This window comes from Labrus mixtus, chromosome 6 (assembly GCF_963584025.1).
Source record: "Labrus mixtus chromosome 6, fLabMix1.1, whole genome shotgun sequence".
NCBI classification, from domain to species: domain Eukaryota; kingdom Metazoa; phylum Chordata; class Actinopteri; order Labriformes; family Labridae; genus Labrus; species Labrus mixtus.
Genome location: NC_083617.1, coordinates 28,157,639 through 28,177,654, shown reverse-complemented (window position 1 = coordinate 28,177,654; position 20,016 = coordinate 28,157,639). Strand labels below are relative to the sequence as shown.

The following is a 20,016-nucleotide window of genomic DNA, read 5'->3' as shown; positions in this document are numbered from 1 at the left end:
GCACATAAGCGAGAGAGAGAGAGAGGAGAAATGAATGCATCTCGCCTGCCAAATGTTGCACCTATTCAAATAAAAATCCTACGTATCTGTTTTTAGCATCAGAGAAATATAGTTGAGAATCCCGTCCCGACTGTATCTGCGTCCACCATGCAGAGGATGAGAAGTCAACCTGTTGTTTATGAATATAATCAGGGAATTGTCCATCGTTGTTGTTACCTGCCAGTGTTAGACCCTGACAATAGCTCTGAATTTACTCTCATATATTTCAGGATATCAGTATATGAAGTGAAGACACACAATAGGGCCGGCAGCTGCGCTGATGTATCAGCTTCCAGCCTTCCTCGAGTCCGGCTGACACCTCTGGAAATTGAAAACGGCAAGGGCCTTGTTCGCCAACGAATGGTCCTCACAAACACACACACACACACACACACATCCAGGCATTTCCCATTCATGGAATATATATTCCCATGCAACCCACACGCAAGAGATATTTTAAAACATGAATGAAATCTAAATGAAATCTTAACATACTAGCGCGGCCCTGAGCATCCCTCATGCCTCGTGTGGATTGCACGCGCTCAGTGGAGAGTTCACTGCGGGGCAACCTCAGTAATGGAGGAGCTGTTTGCAATGCAACATGGGTTTAATGTGAGCGACTGCAAACTCTCGATACATAGACACCAATCTTTTGCAGAGATACAAGCACCGATGCAATGGGGGAGAGATCAGAATCACATGTAGGGCTGCAGTGAAATTTAACCGGTTTTACATTGTGTTTTTCATCTCAGTTTAGCCAATGACGAGTGGACTGTGATTATGAATTTGGTTTCCATATTTAAAAAATAGGCCTGTTTTTAGCCTTTACAAATGGAAACCCTGCAGTACTTTCCCAGAACATCCTGTGCTTAAGTCAACCTTTACATTCGCAGCATTATTGGAATCAATTTGCTGTTTCTGTATTAAAATCAATGGAGTAAGCCTTCAGTCCTTATTCAAATAACGTAGCACGTATTAGTGTCACAAGAGTTTCATACTGACATGTCAGAGCAGCTTATTGCATATAGCTATTAATTGATTTTTTTCCCCCTGCACATCCTATAATTTAATGTGTCCAGCATATGTCAGAGTTTTCACTGCGCAAACATGCTCTTCTGGTATGGAAATGTGAAGAAGAAAAAAAAAACAGGACATAATATTAAGTCAGACAACTTAATTCCAACAGTGCAAATTGCGTTCTTCTTCTATTGTTTCAACTAAGTGGTTTCAAATGTGGCTGTGACTGTTTCCACTTATGTGCTCTTAAAGGGATGACTCATCTTAAATACCTCAGCCAGTGTGCTTAAGGACAAAACTACTTGATTTGCTTTTTTTTAACGTGTTAACACTTGCAATGCAGAGCGGAGTGTGACATGTCTAACAGTTTTGCGTCACATTTACATTACATTATCCGTGTTTAACAGCTAGAGAGCAGTGCCAAGTACACTTTTTTACATGGTTTGTGAGAATGAGGAGGAACTTAAAGCTTCTGTGAGGAGTTTCTAGTTGGTTAAAAAATAAATGAATTGTGAATCCTATTTCAGAAAACGAGACCAGCGGCATAATGATTTTATTTCTATATTGTTGCTTTAATCTGTTGAACATCTGCCACAGGGTAGGTGTCAGAAGAAGTGATAAACAGCATGAAGCAGAAACAGCAGGACCAGATTCAATGTTAATGAAACACTTGCCTACTTACACATTTAGCGGCAAAGAGATAAGAGGTACGGCTTACCGACAGGGGGTGTCAAAAACCGTTACAACGAAAGTTCCTCACAGGAGGTTTAACAGAAAAACATGAAGGTTATCTTAAAGGTTAGTTGCATTTGACTTCTTTAAGGCCCATAAATAGCTAAATTTCTTCTAGACCAGTAAACAGTCTCATCACAAAGGAAAAAAGTTGATGAAAAAAAAGGGGGGAATTTCATGGCACTGGTTTGGCCAAGAGGTTAGTTCACGCGCCCCATGTACAGAGGCTGCAGTTCTCAAAGCACGCAGCCCTAGTTGGACTCCGACCCTGGATTCTGTCCTGCATGTCATTACCCAAATCTTTCTCTGTTTCCTAATCTATCAGCTGTCCTACCTCGATAAAGTCATAAAAGCTTTCTTGATGTAGACGAACTGTCTGGATGACGGTGTCCTTGTTGCTTGATCCATCAAACGCCCTCTTCGGCCATCTTGAGTAGATTTGTTTGCACTTCATACCCTGCTGGCTCCGATGGCAGAAATGAGCTGTTTATTTCCAAACTGGGAGACTTAACCGCTAGGACAAACTATGTGTGACTACATGTGAATATATTTCTATGTCACACCCTTAAAGGTTTTATTTTCATCTACGAAAGGGGGGGCCGCGCAGAAAAAGTTTGGGAACCACTTCACTCGAGGAGTATCTACAACTTCATATTTGAAACCCATGTGCCACTGAGGAAGCTGCAGTGTTTGACAAGTCATGATCCTATCACAAATATGATCATGTGCATTACTACATACTGATCACAAATGAACTGAAGATCACTTTTCTGCCTTTCAAAGATTATTTCATGAATGGCACTTTTATCCACAAGTATCATTAAGTCAGTATTCGAGCTAACAGATTATATTTAGCTCTCTCTCTCTCTCTCTATCTGCCTCTTTCTCCCCTTGTTTTTTTTTTATTCTCCTCGCTCTTTCTCACTCATCACTCAGAGTGACGAGGCTCAGCCGATGAACCAGAGTCGGGGAGTCAGGCAGCAACACCGGCCCACCGATGTCGCTCCGCGGTGTCGCCCGCCGTCCACCGTGTTGACGAAAACAAGGATTTACACATATTAATGAATAAGACACCGTGACACCTTTGGGAGAGGTCTGGGAGACAGAGGAGAGGAGAGGGGGGGAGGAGGGCTGGGTGAAAATGGAGAGAGGGAGGGGTTGGGTTCATTCGGTATCAATTTAGTTGGTATTCCTTAGGGGATATGCTAATATTTTCTGAGTAGCTGTGTTCTCTCTCTCTCTGTCTCTTTTATTTCTGTCGCTCTCTCTCTTTGTGACCGCTGTACCTTGTTAGGGCTGTGGCCTCTTCTGTGCCACCGAACGGTAGGCAGCAGCGGAGAGTTAGAGATGAAGGAAAACAGGCAAATAAATAAATAAGTGGAACACCACAAAAAAAAAGAGAGAGGGAAGAGTGATAAAGGAAGGGAGGGAGGGACGATAGCACCTTGACGCCGATGTACAGCTGCTCTCTCTCGGCGCGCTGGTTTCACCTTTCCAACCCCCTCCTGTCTGTCGAGTGACGCGTTTGATTTCGCCGCATTCATACATCAGTGCGCCCGTGCAATGCTGACACCTCATCTCAGCCTGCCGACTTTGGCTACTGAGGCCCTGCTTTGCATAGAGCATACCCCCGCCTCCTCCTTCCTCGCTTCCTTCTCCTCCTCTCTTCTGTGTGACACTCTGCCCATCTTTAAAGGGAGAAAGATAGATCAGGAGTGGAAGCCGGGTTTTTTAGGAAGGGGAGGGAGAGTGAGATTGCAAGTGACAGAGGGGAGCGGAGAGGGAGAGGGCATCTGGAAGAAGAAATCAGAAGAGAAAAGAGACGCTTCTCACTAATTTATGCTATCGCTACCACTCATCTTTTCATTGTTGCCGCCTGTCAGTTAAAAAAAGACTTTCTCACAGCTTTCTTGTCCATATCTTTTTTTTTTTCAGCCTCATTTTCTTTAGCCATATGCTGTGACTTTTACCTTTAATTGACTGCACACGTTATTTTAAAGAACGGGGGGATATGCGATTATGACGAATTAAGACAATGCCCATCTCCTCAGAGCTCAATAATTATGTTTGGTCCAATTAGTAAGCAGCTCTAGATGTAAAAGCACTTGGAGCTGCCTCCTTCAGAGAGCCGGTCTTATTATAATCCTGGACCACATGGTCAGCATGGAGAGCTTGGCACGCGCTCAGGACAATATGACAGCTCTGGGGTTTTTTGATATGCATATTTTCCCCGCCACGTGCTTGGTAATTGTGTGCTTATTAGTTTTAATGGGTTTAGTGAAATAAATCTTGTATGCTAATGTGAGGAAATACTTGCGATGCCCGAACTGGAAGGTGTTAGGTTAATAACTGCTGCGCTAACAATAAGCAGCAGTTAAATAAGCACTGCTGCACCACGCCAGAGTGATAAAGGACTGTTTGAAAAGAGATTGGAATGGTTGTGCCAAGACTTTGATTTATTTCAAAAATTCCAGATGCCATTAAACAAACTTTATCCATGTAGGCAAAAGCTATTATGGCTGTAAGTTACAAACTTTACATCACCAGTTTAGATTTGCAGCTCATTCTTGACCTTGAAAACGGCAAAGTCCATTTAGAATCCATTCTGGAGGTGTTGGTCATATCTTTATCTTATTTATGCATTTAGGGTCAACAACTCCATCAGGACTACTTTATAAATCAAATGTAATACACAACATAGGTCGAAAATAAACTGAATACCCATTATATATTGGTAGGTTTTATTGGTGACCCTATAGCCTCAGTCTTTATGTTGCTACCAAGGTCTTCTTATTATGTAAAATGAAAGGTTTTTGAGTAAGGCTGAAATCAGAAAAAAATCTGTTTTGGGCCAAAGATGAACTGTCAGATCTGGTGTAAAAGACACACTTTTAATACACATTTTTTTTATCTAAAAAGTTAGCGGCGTCCAAACTGGTGCAACCAAAATACCAGTATCAAATGCTGACACAGGCACTATCATTATTCTGAATGCAGCTGTTATCGTCACATATTGCTCATGACCTGAAGCTACTGAAAATGTTCACCCATTCATTGTGTTTAGCAAGCTTTGCTGGGATACATAGAAATGCAGACCATCAATTCTCCCTCATGAGGTCATAATCATGCATTTAAAGCATCAGCACTCCATAATGTATATATATGGTGGAATATTGTTCAGTATATATATATACATTGTGGAATGCTGGTGCTAAAAGACACCTCAATAAAAATGCAAAAAGTGACCAGCGGAAATAAGCAGCTCAACTTGCGGGCTTATGTACTTCACAACTTTCACAGCAGGCTGAGAGTTCAACTACCGTACTGTCACTGGTAGAAACATAAACTCCACAAAGCAAAAACAGATGGTACTAAAAGAGCTGCACAGAAACTGCACATTGTGGACTTTGCTGGACGCAATGGAAATAATAAAATATCTCTGGGAGACCCCCAAAAACAGACTGCGCTTTACTGGTGCAATTTATAATCCAGAGTTTATGGTTCTTCCTTTTAAAACTTGCGTTCATGTTTAGAATCAGCAGGGTCATGAGCATAATTGATCAGGCACTAAGTGTGTTTCTGGGGGATTCCTCCACCAGAGAGCTCAGTCTGAGTGTAACTACAGGAATGGCAACCCTTGAGGTGGTTAGTATAATGTCCTGAGATCAGAACTAACATAAAAGTCATTTGGTGTTATTCATGTGACAGTCCGATCAATTTTTAAGGTAAATATAATAATAGCAGGTAAACTTTGTCTTCCTGCCTGGATACATAGGATAGTAGCTGGCAAAAAAACAGAGTAACATATATACATATTAAGATGGATATAGATAGCCCTACTAATTCCAGCAAGGGTTTGGCCTAATTTTTGCAAGGTTAAAAATGGAATTTTAGAAGCAGCTGGTAATTGGTACAGTGTAAAAGGGCCATATATTATCACTGTGGGGGATTTAGAGTTCAGAGTTTGGGCTAAAAATGTGCCTTAACTACAGATTATCCAAAATATTTATTATAACATAAAAGATTTTTCCAAATCCTTAGAGATGAAAAGTCAACTCAGCAAACATTTTCTTCATGCTCACGTTCATCTGAGTAATGGGGAAAAAAAACAGGAGACTGAATTGAGAATAGATAAGATGTATGCTTGTGTGTGTGTGTGTGTGTGTGTGTGAGAGAGAAGCACTAGTGGATGATGCTGGTTTTGCAAATACACCAGGTTATCATATACAGAAGGCATCAAGACTAATGTCACATATTGACACCTTTCCCCCTCTTTTCATGTGTGTGTGTGTATGTGTGTGTGTGTGTGTGTGTGTGTGTGTGTGTGTGTGTGTGTGTGTGTGTGTGTGTGTAAAAGTGAGAAGGAGGACAGGAGAAAGAGAAGGGAGTGTGAATGTCACTTTGAACTGTCACACTGTTGCCCCCCCCCACAACACACACACACACACACACGTCCTAATGAGACGGAGAGGAGCTTCCGCTGTGCCAACCCAGGGGCCAAGGTGGGAGAGACACTTCCTTCTTGCACCCATTGTAAACACACCAAGAGCCCCTCCATAACAAAAAAAAAGAAAAATAAATACCCCAACACACACACACACACACACACACACATAAACACCCACTGAGGCCTCCCAGGGCCTGACAGGCTCAGATAAATCAGGCTCTCGACACTCCTCCGCCCTCCCCGCCTCTCCATTCCTGCTGCCCCTCCCCGCGCCACCTGGGGTGGGAGGCGAGTGTTAATTTTCTTCAGGGAGACATGAAGGGGAGGGGACGAGCGATGGGGAAAGGATGAGTGTGCGGTGGCGGGGTGTTAACCCAGACTTCTAAACACCTGCTTGGAGGAGTGGGAAGTCCTTGGGATAAAAGAAGAAGATCAAGGAGATGTAGTAATGTGACAGTCAGGTTTCCCCGTAATGATGCTCCTGACTCTCAGATAAGAAGATTAACTTTATTGTCTCTGAGAGGACACAATGACAAAGCTACAAAATCAGCCAAAATATAAACTCCATCAGTCCTCAGAAATAAATTATCAAAGCAGTTGTTTTTGTTGTGTTACTTTTTCTTACTTTTTTCATTATTCCTCCAAATCTAACTACATGTAAGTTACACCACAAAAAGTTCACAAGTTTAGAAAACAAGTATGTAAGGAATATTGTTTTCAAGTGTCCGTCTTTATTTTTCACTCATCAACATTGGATATGGACACATTTACAAAATGAATGGTTACAGTGAATTGCCAGCAAAGCTCCAGTGTTACCTGGGGACCTCTGGTCATTTTGGAGGTTGTCTGTAACTCTAAATATCACGCAAATCTGCACAGTCCTTAATGTGTGAAGTAAAAAAAGCCACCACAAATAGCCTACAAATTGCAAATTTATTGGAATAATGACAATAAAGAGGCGGTTTGAGTGCCTTTTTTGTTAGTTAATTTGTGTTTTCTGTTCCCTATACCTACAGCACCTATTCCTATTTTCCTGGCACCACTTACTGAGGATGAGTTGGTGACTATGAGTGGAATTTTTAACTGCTCTTTTAGATCTCAAAATCCAGGAGACTCTAGATTTGCAGGAAGTTCAAACTCAGTGTTGTTTTTACGTCCAGCATTTTTTTACGGTAAGGCTCTGGCAACCAAAGCTGCCAGTCTTTTACTGTAAAAAAAAAAACGGTACAACTGCTGTAAAAGGACATCATTAGTGGGAGTTTTATTCAAAATTATAACATCCAAAGAAATGTTGTTTTGCCATTATGAACAGAAAAAACACCATAATAGTAAAAATAAGTTGTTGTTTTTTTACAGTGCAGGCTTAACAGATATTATACTGGAACCTATCGAATTACAGGAAACAATATAACAGATATAAATTAGAATTTGAACCCACAAGTTTTTCCACCTGTGCTCTCAGAGTATATCAAACCTCCCCCTGGACTCCTCAGCCACATTTTAACCCCTTCATAGTAATAATAATAATCAGAGCTTCTGGTGATCAGAATATCCAGCTATGGTTCAGTCCAGCCAAATTACATAAATTAAGCAAAAAGAAAATTCCTCATTATGGTCAAGACTTTGTAAACTTCTCCTGAAAGACATGGTTATTAAAAAAAAAAAAAAAAAACACTTACACACTCCATAAAACCATACTGGATAAATGAACGAGTGTCACAAATGATGGACTTGAAGCGTACAAAAGCCTTACCGAAGATAAATTAATAGTTCTGCAATCTGCCCTTTGTGCTTGTGGACAAGTCTTCAGAATCTGGTTATTCTTGGTCTTGCATGACCTTTGCTCCCGAGGGAAATAATAATAGCTATGACATCATATTTGTTCTCACACAAACAGTAGAAAAAGTGAGTAAGTAAGGGGTCAACAAACAATGTTGATGCCAGCACAGTCCCACTGCTATCTGGTGCAGAAGACTCAGTGAAATGCTGTTTTCCGTCCTGCTAAACTGGCCTCTGGGGCTAATTATCCCGTTGGCTGGGTTCAGATGCCACACATTGAGAGGAGCATTGGGGGTGGAAGGGGCAGTGGGCAAGGGCAAAGACTGAGGGGGGTCGAGGGAATGCTCACACCCAGGTGTTCAGACTCCATGCTTGTTTGGCTTTGACCCCCGAGGTCGTGAGCCACTGCAGAGTCGAGCCTTTCCTTCTCACCTGGATCTCCACAGCTTGTTGTTTTTTTGTGTGTGTGTGTGTGTGTGACTGTTCTTCTGCAGTCGGCTTGGCGCTTAGATCCGCTCAGTAACTACAACCGCAGTCGTCCACTGGTGGCCAATGAGCGTCTTGACTAGAAAAACAAAAGGCTCAGACCGACACGGAAGCAAACAAAACCCATCTGCGTGCTTTTGCATGACGGTTAAGACAATGACTGTTTCAGATTTTTAATTGAAAGGGAGATACGGCCCCTCATGGCAACCCATCTGTTCAAAATTGATATCTGAGCGACAGTTGCCCTCTCATCTCCATCGACGAACAAGCGTGAGATTTTCAAGCCCTATTTCATTTATTTCAGGTAATTGAAATGTGAGGCACGATTGCGGGTCGATAACGACGGAGGGAACTAATAAACAACACAATGTGTTTATTGTTTTAATCACACAGGATGATTTATCATTCTCTCTTTTTTTTTTTAATGAGTTAAAAAAAAACTTCAAACTCCCGCCAATGAAATCCAGAAAACAGGTTTTAAATTCTAACAACAAATGGAAAAAAAGGAGGAATCTCTTGTGTTGGACAGGTGGAGGAGAGCAGGACGAGGACTGACGGGGAATCTGTTCCTGGTCGGCTGAAGTACAGTACAGAGTGATGATGAAGATGAAAGCAAAAAAAAAGAACTGCAAACAGATGGTGGAGGTGCAAGAGAGGAATAGGATGAGCAAGAAAGAGAGACAGTAGAAGGGTTTAAAATACAAAGAAAGGAAGGAATAATACACTGGAGAGAAACTAGGGATGCGACCTGCCATAGTTAGAGGAGAGGAGAAATAATGCTTGCATTGTTGTTTTCATTATCTGGCTGCTGTCATTCTGCAGCCTTTGTATCTGTGGAATGAAAGAGAGGGATGAACGAGAAAGGAAGGAGGAAAAAGATAAGAGAGGCAGGAGAATGGAGAGAGGGAAGGATGGAGGAGAAAGAAGAAGTAAAAGAAGAAGAAGAAGGAGGGGAAAAAGCTGTGAAATTAATCTTTTGTGCCTTGCCTTACACAGCCACAGACATGCTCAGACAAAAGCCTGGACCTGGAGAAGCTGCCTGGGTGTGATTGATGAATAAAGTAAAGGTGTCAGAAGTGTATTATGTAAATTAGCCCAGGCAGGGACCATTTCGGCGGCGAATGAAAGAGCGGGACGTACGTGGGTGTGAGAGAGAGAGAGAGAGCGAGAGAGAGGAGTGTGTATGTGTGTGTCACAGAGGGTGCGATCGTCCCCGAGCGCCACAGCCGTGCCATCTTTCATCTCGCAAGACAACCTCGGACGACAATCTCTGCCACGGCTGCTGGTTTAAACCTGAGAGAGAGAGAGAGAGAGAGAGGGTGGACAAAAGGCACAGAGCGAAGGAGATGGACAGATGAGACATGCATGAAGAAGAAAGCTTTAAGAGAGAGAGAGAGAGAGAGTTGAAATGAAAGATGGGAGGATGTTTTGAGTGAATACAGCTCTTATGATTGACCAGTGCAGGACATCTTATGTATGCTCTCCATTCTCTCTCACTGTAGTAAATGTATACAGTTACATTTTCTACCACCACTCTATCTCCCACCGGGGAATACAGTTATTTCAGTCGGAGTCGTAAAGACCGCCATAAAGAGCCTGTCTGTCTGATTCTCAATGACAGTGTACAGGCTCTGGGAGGGCAGATTGAGCTGTTGTGTGAAGAGGAGGGGTTGTGTATCCGCCAATGATGTTATGGACAGAAGCAAGCCGAAAGTCTTTTTGTGGTATAGAGTGTGATTTGCATTGGATATCAAGGTCTGTCATGCCCAGAGACGGCGAGTGAAAGGGACATAAATTGTGAGAATGGGGTGATTTTTTTCTTCTTTCCACTCTCCAAACAGACGCAAATACAAACACACTTCCAACCCACCTCGAGACCCGACCGGGCATGTTCCAACCTTTTTGCCGTTATCGCGCCCAACGTCACTTTTAATAGGCTGACAAAAACAATATATCATGCATTCACCTACACAGAGCAATATAAAACAGGTTAAGGGAAATTGATGGCATCCCCCGGCCCTAATTCTTACCTTTGAGTGGCGTCTCCCCGTGATTGAAACAGACAAAGATGTATAGGGTTACCCCCGCGCCGTGGATGCGCTAATTGCCGGCACTTGTCGTTCGCCGAGGCATTGTCTCAGAGGCTAACTAGAGCGCTAGCCCCCTCTTCTCTCCCCTCTCCATTGTGTTTGTGTTTGTGTGGCGGCCGAGCAGGCTGCTGAGAAAGCTGTTTTCATCACGGCAGCGGCGCCCGGTTATTAACGGGTTCATAAGTAAGCCCAGGCCCCGGCTATTTCTCTGCGTTAGTATTTATTAGGAGTCCACAAAGAGAAGCCAGGGCCCATGTCTATAATGAATGAAAGAACCTCCGTGTAATTGAGCCTTATTAGGCCACAGTTGAAAGAGGGGGAGAGGAAAATAGGACAGCAGGGCTGAGAAGAAAGGCAATGTGATGAGAGAGAGAAGAAGAGAGAGAGACTTGCATTGTCAAAACCCGTTCCGCTCCCATGCCGGCGTTTATTAATTTCGTCACCAAGGCACGAGGCGGAGTAATTTTCAGATCCCTTCCACTACACTGCTTCCCATATTTACAGTGTAAGTATGAATGACAGTCTGAACTGTGCGCCGCGCCGTACACAGTGGTAAACAGTGGCAAACATGTCAGGCTGGCATGCTCTTCTATGGCCCTCCGCTGAGGGGGTCACAGCTCAACTTGTCCATTTAAAACGTATATGGATGCAAGTAAAAAACTCAAACTCACATGATCAAACTGTGAGTTAGCGCTAAAGCTGATCTAGAAAGTTGAACGAGTTGTCTTGACTGATATGACCCAACCAGGAAGTAAACATTTTAATTTCCCCAGTACACACTCAAATGTGTTCTTTGACATTTTAATCCAAAACAAGGTCATCTTTACTTCTATTTAGGGGAATGCCACTCGACTATGAATGCAACTATGAAAGTTTTCAGTTTTAATTTGAAAAACGTACTTCCGTGAATATGACCCAAGAAGCATAATTGTAGTGTTCATTTTGGAAATTGTTTCCTGGAGAGAGAACAAAAGAATAGTTTGTTCCCCAAAACTACTGGCCCACGCTAAAAGATTTTTAGAATCTCAACAGATGTAGACAAAAAACACCCCACACATGATGACAAATAATGTTGGATTCAACTGTTTAGTGTGTCCCGACTTGAAACACTGGAAATCACGTGGTCAAATGTGACTTTAGAGTAAAAAAACACAAGGGGGATGATGGGCAGGAAGAATCTACTAAAGTTTTTGTACTAGTTTTTACTGAAAATTTGTGAAGACAAATTACAATGCTATGGATGAAGTCATGGAGACATAAACATGGGCTGTCTATGTGCAGGTGGATGTTACGATGGTTTGATTTCCTGCGGTTGTTGTGCTTCCTTCTTCAGTCAGCTTGCTTCCCAATTGGCTATTATTTAGTTCAACATGACAATCCTCAGATTGTGTGCTCAGCTGCTCTTAGGATTCCCTCCACAATCGTGATGTGTCGGTCCTGAACGAGCTAACTCTGCTGTATGTGCTGGCCTTCTTATGTGAACGTTGGGAGGCGGATCTCTTTTCAGAGCTGGATTCCTTTTATTCCCCTTTTTTGATGTTATTTAACATAAAACAGAATGAAGGGTTGATATTATCTCCATAATGCTCGTCCATAGGACTTCTAGTACTGGCTAGACCAAACATCATGTAAATTAGTGTTATTCTGGGAATTATTCAGTTTAGTATAATTACAAGGAATTAATTTTTGGCTAATGTAATAAATGCTAAAATGGTTCCAAATGAAGAGCCGCTTGGAAGCCGAAAGAGCCGGCTCCTATTACCCAGCTGAGCCGAACGATCGGGATCACTAAAAAGAGCTGGAACTCCCATCACTACCCAACACAACTTAGTATTGTATCATAAATATTGAACATAATTAATACTTAAAAATTATACATTGGATCACTTCGAGAAAACCTCACACCAAAGATAAATCTGGCAAGATCGTCTTTAGAACCATTAACATTTTTGGACTTTTTCACTTTTATCAACAAAGAATCAGCTGAAAAAATCAGCTTATACTGTACGGTAGTGTGTCCCCCACTTTAAAGTAGCAAAACCCTCCAGCAGCCATTGGAACTATGAAATAACGATGTCATAACATATGATCTAATGGTAGAGCAGTTCTTCTACTTTCTTGTCCTACTCACTTGGTTATAAAAAAGAGTCATGCACAAGGTCGACCATTTGGTTTAGAAATGTAGCGAATAACCTCGTTTCCACAGGTCTTGGTCGGATTGACATGATCTTATACGACCCAACAAACCAAACTAAGGTGGAAAAACCGCTCCAGGGTTTCAAAGTGTTGCTTTAAGCCAACTTGGTGTGATGATACTCTGAGCATGACCATTGAGGTCAGACTGTCCAAACCACACTCAGGGAGTTTTTTTTCCTACTGTTGCTTCTTAAGATGTGAACTGTAACTATCCATTGCAGAACTGAGTCATCTTTTGACAGCTGAAAACAGAAAAGTTCCCAACATTTGGACAAGTCAAAAGTGTTCATTTTTAGCATATTTATTATTGATTACTTCAATATGTGATGAAGCATGTGTGTCTGGAAAAGCACTTGCAAAAGTCTCAAAATAACTCTCTAAAAGGCTTTTTTACAACAATACATTTTGGCATGTCATTAAAGGAACTGCACAGGTGTAATTTATAACATTAATTAATGAAAGCTGCATTGGATTTAGCTGTTTCCTTTCCATGTGCTATTAAAAATGCTTTCTCAACGACATGGTTTAATGGGACGCTTTATTACACTAGAATCCCCATTAGCTTTATCAGATACATCTGGTCTCTTCCTGCTATGACAAGTCAAAATGGCAGCAGAAAGAACATGCACGTGTCTGCCATCAAACATCTTTTAACGTTACAACAGTGTTATGAAATAGCTCTGTTACTGGAGGTCACAGCACGCATCACATATCCGCACATTCACAGGTAGAATGGTAATTTTCCCTCGGTTCCCTTTTATGAGTCTGCACGGCTGTGAGGTCAATGCTATCCTCAGGCTTACTATCAACTCTCCTTTCTCCACATATTCACCTCTTCATTTTCTGATTCTTTTACAATTTATTTCTCTGCCTTTTGTTTTCCTGCCAAGAGCTATCTGCAGAATGTCATTTTATTTCATACATGAAGATAAATTATAGTGAATATAAATGCCGTAATACGCACACTGCACATGCATGAGGAGCTATACCTTTGAAGGAGTTGTAGTTGAACATTCTTAGCTCATTTTCCTTCCTTGAGAGAGTGGTATGAGATGATGACTTTGGCTAACAACATCTAGGCTCGCCAAAGTTTTGTTGTCACGGTGACGGTGCCTTGGTGTCTCTCCAGGAACCATGACGAAAACCTGTGGTAGATTTCTAGACTGAATAAAACAATGACTTAGTGATGTCATCAATTGGAAGCCTTTTGAAGCTGAACAATGATGGACGCCATGTTGGAAATGTTATCTCCACCTAACTTTCGGTCAATCTACAAACAGGCAAAGAGGTAGAGCTGAGGCGGCCCTTAAGCCTCCTGGCAAACAGCTATGACACACCACCTCTCAGTCAACACAGCTTCAACCTTAATAATGCAATTTATTTTTTGTTATTTAAAGATATGTTGGCCTTTTATTAGACAGAACAGCTGAAGAGAGACAGGAAATGATGGGAGGAGAGAGAGTGGGGGACAACATGCAGCAAAAGGGCTGAGGTCGGAATCAAACCTACGTCTGCTGTGATGAGGACTATAGCCTCTGTACATGGGCCGCGCAACATAACAGCTAGGATATCCAGCGCCCCTAATGATGCAAATTTAAGCATAAATCTTAGTCTTTATGTCATCAAAAGAGTGAGGTTTTAAACTTGGAGAGAAAGGGGGGAATCTTGAAAAAAGGCAATAAACATTTTCTTCTTTCTTTAAACAAATACAGGGGGCCTTCAACAAGTTGTAATAGAATTGACTCTGAGGGGAATAATTGTTTGGAAATCCCACTTAAGTTTAATTAAAACAAGTAAAATGGCTGGGAACTTTAATTGTTTTTTTTTCCACAAAAAGCACAGATTTGGCTTCCTGAGATTGTGGCCTGCATTATCCTGTTTTAATGGATCTGAAATAATATCCAGTATAGCAAAAGAAAAACTGTGATTTACATTTTGTTTAACAGATGTCTTCCATGTAAAACAAACAGAATAGGTAAAAAATATGACTGGTATGTAGTTCTATTTCAGGTGGGATTGTTTTGATCAATATTTTGTCTGTTTATTTTGCAAAATGTGAATAATGTGTCTTGTTTTTATACAGTTTTGTTGGACTACTTGTATTAATTATTTAACATAGTTTAGTTTGTGCAGATAGGCAATTGAAGAATTTGCAGATAAATGGTATGACCTTTAGCGATATTTTCCATTACTGGTGATAGTGGCAATGCTGAAACATTTGTATCTTAAGAGTTGTCAGTGTTCATTTCTTCTGATCACAAAGGAAAAATGGCAGTACATTTTCATTGGTAAGTGCTGAATGGACTTTAGTGCTTTTCTAGTCTTCTGACTAACCAAGGTGCTTGTAATCTAAATATCACATTCATCCACATTCTGAGCCACCACTTTCAAGGTTTGTAATCTCCAGCAGCACTCCACTCAAAGCGTACGTGGACCAAGGTCCCCATTGTGTTCACGCTGGACATGACAGTGACCGTCTTCCTTTGCATAATGTGTTTGTGTATTCTAGTGGACCTGAATATGTGGTGTGGAAACCTTGGGAGTTTCTCTTTCTCTCGCGCTCTCTGTCTTCAGGATCTTCCAAAAGGCTGAGCTAGTCATATTCCCCCACCTGGCTATTTTTCAAAGATAGGCGACGTCTTCCTCTTTATTCGAGTCCATGCACACACCATGCTCCTCCCAACACACACACACACACACACACACACACACACACACACACACACACACACACACACACCTATACACATTGTTCTTCTTTGTTTTTATGCTTCAATGGAACACCCTCACCAATTTTCCACACATATTTCCCTTATTCTCTTACACATTTACTCTAACCCTTTTTTTTTGTCCAGGAAGAGACAGACATTTTAAGCTGTTGCCATATTTATTTTTATTTTAAACCTCTGGTTATCAAATCAGTGTCTTTGACTCCAATTGTAGGGCAGTGCGGGTTTGTAGTTTAACTCTGAAATTGGTCATACTGGAGTAAAATAACAGAGATTTTTTTTTCGGATTTTTTGGGGGCTTTTGTGCCTTTAATGGAGAGACAGGACAGTGGATAGAGCTGGAAATCAGGGAGAGAGAGTAGGGAATGACATGCGGGAGAGGAGCCACAGGCCGGACTCCGACCCGGGCCGCCAGCCCCGAGGACCACATGTATGCAGGACCACACCTGCATACATGTGGCACGTGCACTAACCACTGCGCCACCAGCGCTCCAAATAACAGCAATCTTTAATCAAAAAAGATCTGTGTTCTGCCTAAAAAGTCCCGTATGAGATGAGCCTAAAGTCGCTCATTTTCCACTCTTCATTCCCTCTCCTGCTCCTCTCCCCCCTGCCTCTTCATGTCCCCCTCTCTTTCTCTCATCTCTCTGCCTCCCTATTCTCTGTCTCACTCCCCTCTCTAATTCTCTTTCTCATTTGCCTCCCTGTTTCTTCTTCCACATGTGGGAACTGTCATTATATGTTATGGCGTATCGGTTCTCTGCATGCATATGAGCCTCGCTCTCTTTCTCTCTGTGTCTCTTTCATGTTTCCCTGGCAGTCATACATTACGTTGGAGAGACAATACCTCCTCCAGATAATGCCCTAAATGATGGAATTTACATACATATGCTCGCATATGCAACCGCAACCTCTCATATCTGCCACACTCGACACAGGCAGGATTTCAACGTGTGTGTGTGTGTGTGTGTGTGTGTGTGTGTGTGCGCGTGCGCGTGCGTGTGAAGTGGCGCTCCAGTGGGACCATCATTAGAGTGGATCTAGACTAATGACACAGGAAACTGATTCACACTGAGAGAGAAGTTCTGTAACCCCCCCCAAACACACACACACACACACACACTGGCACATTGCCTCTACAGAAAGCAGGAATTTAGTAGGCTAAGTAGGATTAATAGGGGCGGCTGTATCTCGTCGTTTCACAACCAGAAGGTCGGGGGTTCGATCCCCAGCTCCTGCAGCCACATGTCCGATGTGTCCTTGGGCAAGACACTCAACTCCAAGTTGCTTCCGCTGCTTCATCGGTGGCATATAAATGTGTATGAATAGAATAGTTCATACTGATGGTAGGTGTGACCTGCGGTGTAAAAGCACTTTGAGAAAACTAGAAAAGTTCACACAAGCTTAAGTCCATTTACCATTTTACCCTTTAATCTCGCCCTACAAAAATGTTTTGACCAATTAAATTAGCAGATTTAACTGATCAGTTATCTTCTATGTCTTACCCCAAGACAAAACCTGCCTTTTTTTTACCCTATTTAATATATTATTAATATATTTTCATGGATGTAAATGGACACTCTGGTACTGCACTTTTTTTTTTAAACCTCCACATTGGCTTCATTTTTCTGACGTCAGAGGTAGCAGCTTGGTATTGACAGACTTCTTTCATTTATATACTCTGAACACAGCTTAACTAGGTGTTTCCCTCTGTTTCTAGACTGTATGCTAAGTTAAGCTAACCACATCCCGCCCCATCTTTTTAAGGTGCACTAACTCAAAGGCAGAGAAAACGCAATTCATGTCATCATCCTCTGCATATTCTCTCATTTTAAATCAAATATGTAATAACCAACAGTGTGGAACTGAATCAAAACTGACCTGATGTTTTACAGTAACAGAGAAGAGAAGACATGGGACAGGAAGCCATTGTGACATGTTGTTTCTGCTCCTCTGACAGGAGAACGGTAGTTACTGTAAATGGCTTTTCATTTATTGCATTTCACTTTGTCCATTCTCATTTCAAACTGTATGTTGCTGTTTAAGATTTTGACTGGCTGTGTTTATGTTAGGGAACAAAATATCAAACCCTCCAGGTGAGATACAAGGATCTCAGGACGCTGCATTCACGCCTCTTACCTTCATTCAGCTGACGTTTTATGTCCACAAAGGCAGCCAATAAGTGCATGCACGACTCTCTTAGATAGCACACTATTGCCTTTATTTGAACATATATATTTTCCAAGCTATTTCTCCTCTCTATTTAAAAAGAACAACTCTTCCGACACAGTCTACAAATAACTAAATATCTACTAGAATTCAAAGTTCTAAACACTCAAACAAGCTTGTTGAGTATGTCAGAGGAAATAAAGTCAGCTTCAAAAAATATTTTTTTTAAAAACAGAGAACATTCTGAGCATGCACAGTGACCATATTTTCCTTGGGTGGTTAAAAAAAAGAGTATCTATTGTTATTTATTATGTTATTAACAGACTCAGCATGCAAACCAGAAGTCAGCCATTGTTGTTAAAAAGCTGAATACACAAAGTAACAATGTTCCAGACAGATACACTGAAGCTTGACTAAAGACATCTCCATCTTCTCAGGAATTTAAAAAATATCCAATCTCAGTGACCTTGGATGCAGTTTCCTTTTTGGCTTAAACTCTTAAAAGATAAATGGAAAAAAGCAGCATTTAAAAAAAAAAAGAAAATGTGTCTGGTTCATTGACCCAAACAGAAAACCCTCGCTCTGGGATCGTGCTTCAGACCGGTGTGTTCAGGTAACAGTATCTGTGGAAGGGAGGACACAGATGACTTTTGAAAATGGGGTATCCTACTTTGCACGGATAAATTGGGTATTTCAACTCAACAGCCAAACCAAAAGATGTCTGAAAAGCGCTGCCCCCTTAAATAAAATCAGGAATAAATTGGCAAAGAAAACAGTGCAACAACTGGGCATTGTCCCAGCGGATTGTCCCCTGCCCAATTTTTGTTAGGCTCATTATTGAATTTTAATTGCTAGATGATCTGCAGATTGTTTGTGTGTGAGAATGTCGAAAGGAGCAGGTGAATGTGTGGATACTTTCAGATCACTTAGGCATTGGATTGAGACCGCATACTCCCAACCTATTTTTCTTTGAGCTCCCCCTTTAGTGAATCTAAGAAAAGCTCAGTTCTCAAGGACATACACACACACACTCACACATAAAAGAGGTCATATTATATATTCGTATATTTAATCTATGTACCTACTAAAGTATGTTCACAATAGCTAAAGTTTTTAAAAACGTGTATGTTTTCATGTACTGTCGCTCCATGCACCGGCTCGCTTCTGACTCTCTCTCTAAGGCTCTGAAGTGCCCACGTTCAGAGTCCCCACGTGTGCCAAGTCTGATCTGATTGGTCGGCCTGTCGGCTCTGTCGTGATTGGTCAGTCACTCAGCACGGTTCTCGGAAATGTCCCGCCCCTTTTACCATATTGGGAATGCAGCCACTTTGTTTCCGAGGGTAGCAAAAACATTAGCATCTTAGCACTACTGTGCTACTGCAGGCTACGGCATATCGTGGGCGTGCTACAGAAGTTAACGGGCGTGCAACATGAGCTGCAGGGCTTGCCACAACGAGCCAATGGGCTTAGATCAGTGATATCACACTGACAAGACGTCACTGGCAATTTTTTTTCGAGGGGGCTAGAACCGAGCGTTACATGCAGCTAATGCTACAGCTAACAGGAGGACATAGGAGAAGCTGCGTTACCGCGGACTTAGAATTTTTGCACATAGATACATTTTTGTGCCTAAACATGCACAGGACACATGGAAAACACACTAAAGAGCATATAAAACCAGAAAAAGCATAATATGGGCCCTTTAAAAGGTAAATTCCTGCCAAAACATTACATGTATTTAAATTGTTTGAATTGATAAAATCAACAGAAAAGGTCTCCACACGCTTGGCATTGCCAAACTCTTTTGTATTAACTATCTAGTCAGTGTGTTTTCATGATTTAAGTTATTATTTGCAAATCTCATTTTGACAACCTCAGAGTAAAGTCTCAAGCCCCCGTGAGACTTTTGGCTCCCCCCACAGCGGAGCCCTGACCCTAGGGTGGAAACCACTGACCCATAGCATGAAATGTTAGACTCATTGAACCGTTTAGGAAAAAGTTTACAAGCAACAGAACGCAGCGTTTCTGTCTTTCTTGAACTGACTGTCTTCATTAATGTCTTGGTTGTCCCTGTGTGTAGAGAATACCTTTAATTTGAGGATGTGTGTTTGACGGCTGCACCAACTGTTGTGTCTGCATTGCTTTTACATTTAATTGCTGACTTCCTTGTCGAGGCTTTGCTGTTTATCTATTTAATTAAATCATTTAAGCATGTTTGAACCACCGCTGTGACTATAGCTCCATGGATAATTTTTTTTAATAACCTATTGGTTTAATCGTTTGATTTCGGTACTCTTCTCGAATAGGAATCTGAGTATCATTAGAGGCGGCT

General features: G+C 41.7%; 1 long non-coding RNA gene across 1 annotated transcript in view; it reads right to left on the bottom strand.

The window, feature by feature from the left end:
* Positions 1 to 19,382, bottom strand: part of LOC132975916 (uncharacterized) — a 255,862-nt gene extending 236,480 nt beyond the window's left edge. Inside the window, exon 1 of the long non-coding RNA XR_009673337.1 lies at positions 19,344 to 19,382. This is a non-coding gene — a long non-coding RNA (uncharacterized LOC132975916). The remainder of the gene's footprint in view (positions 1 to 19,343) is intronic.
* Positions 19,383 to 20,016: the final 634 nt, after the last annotated feature.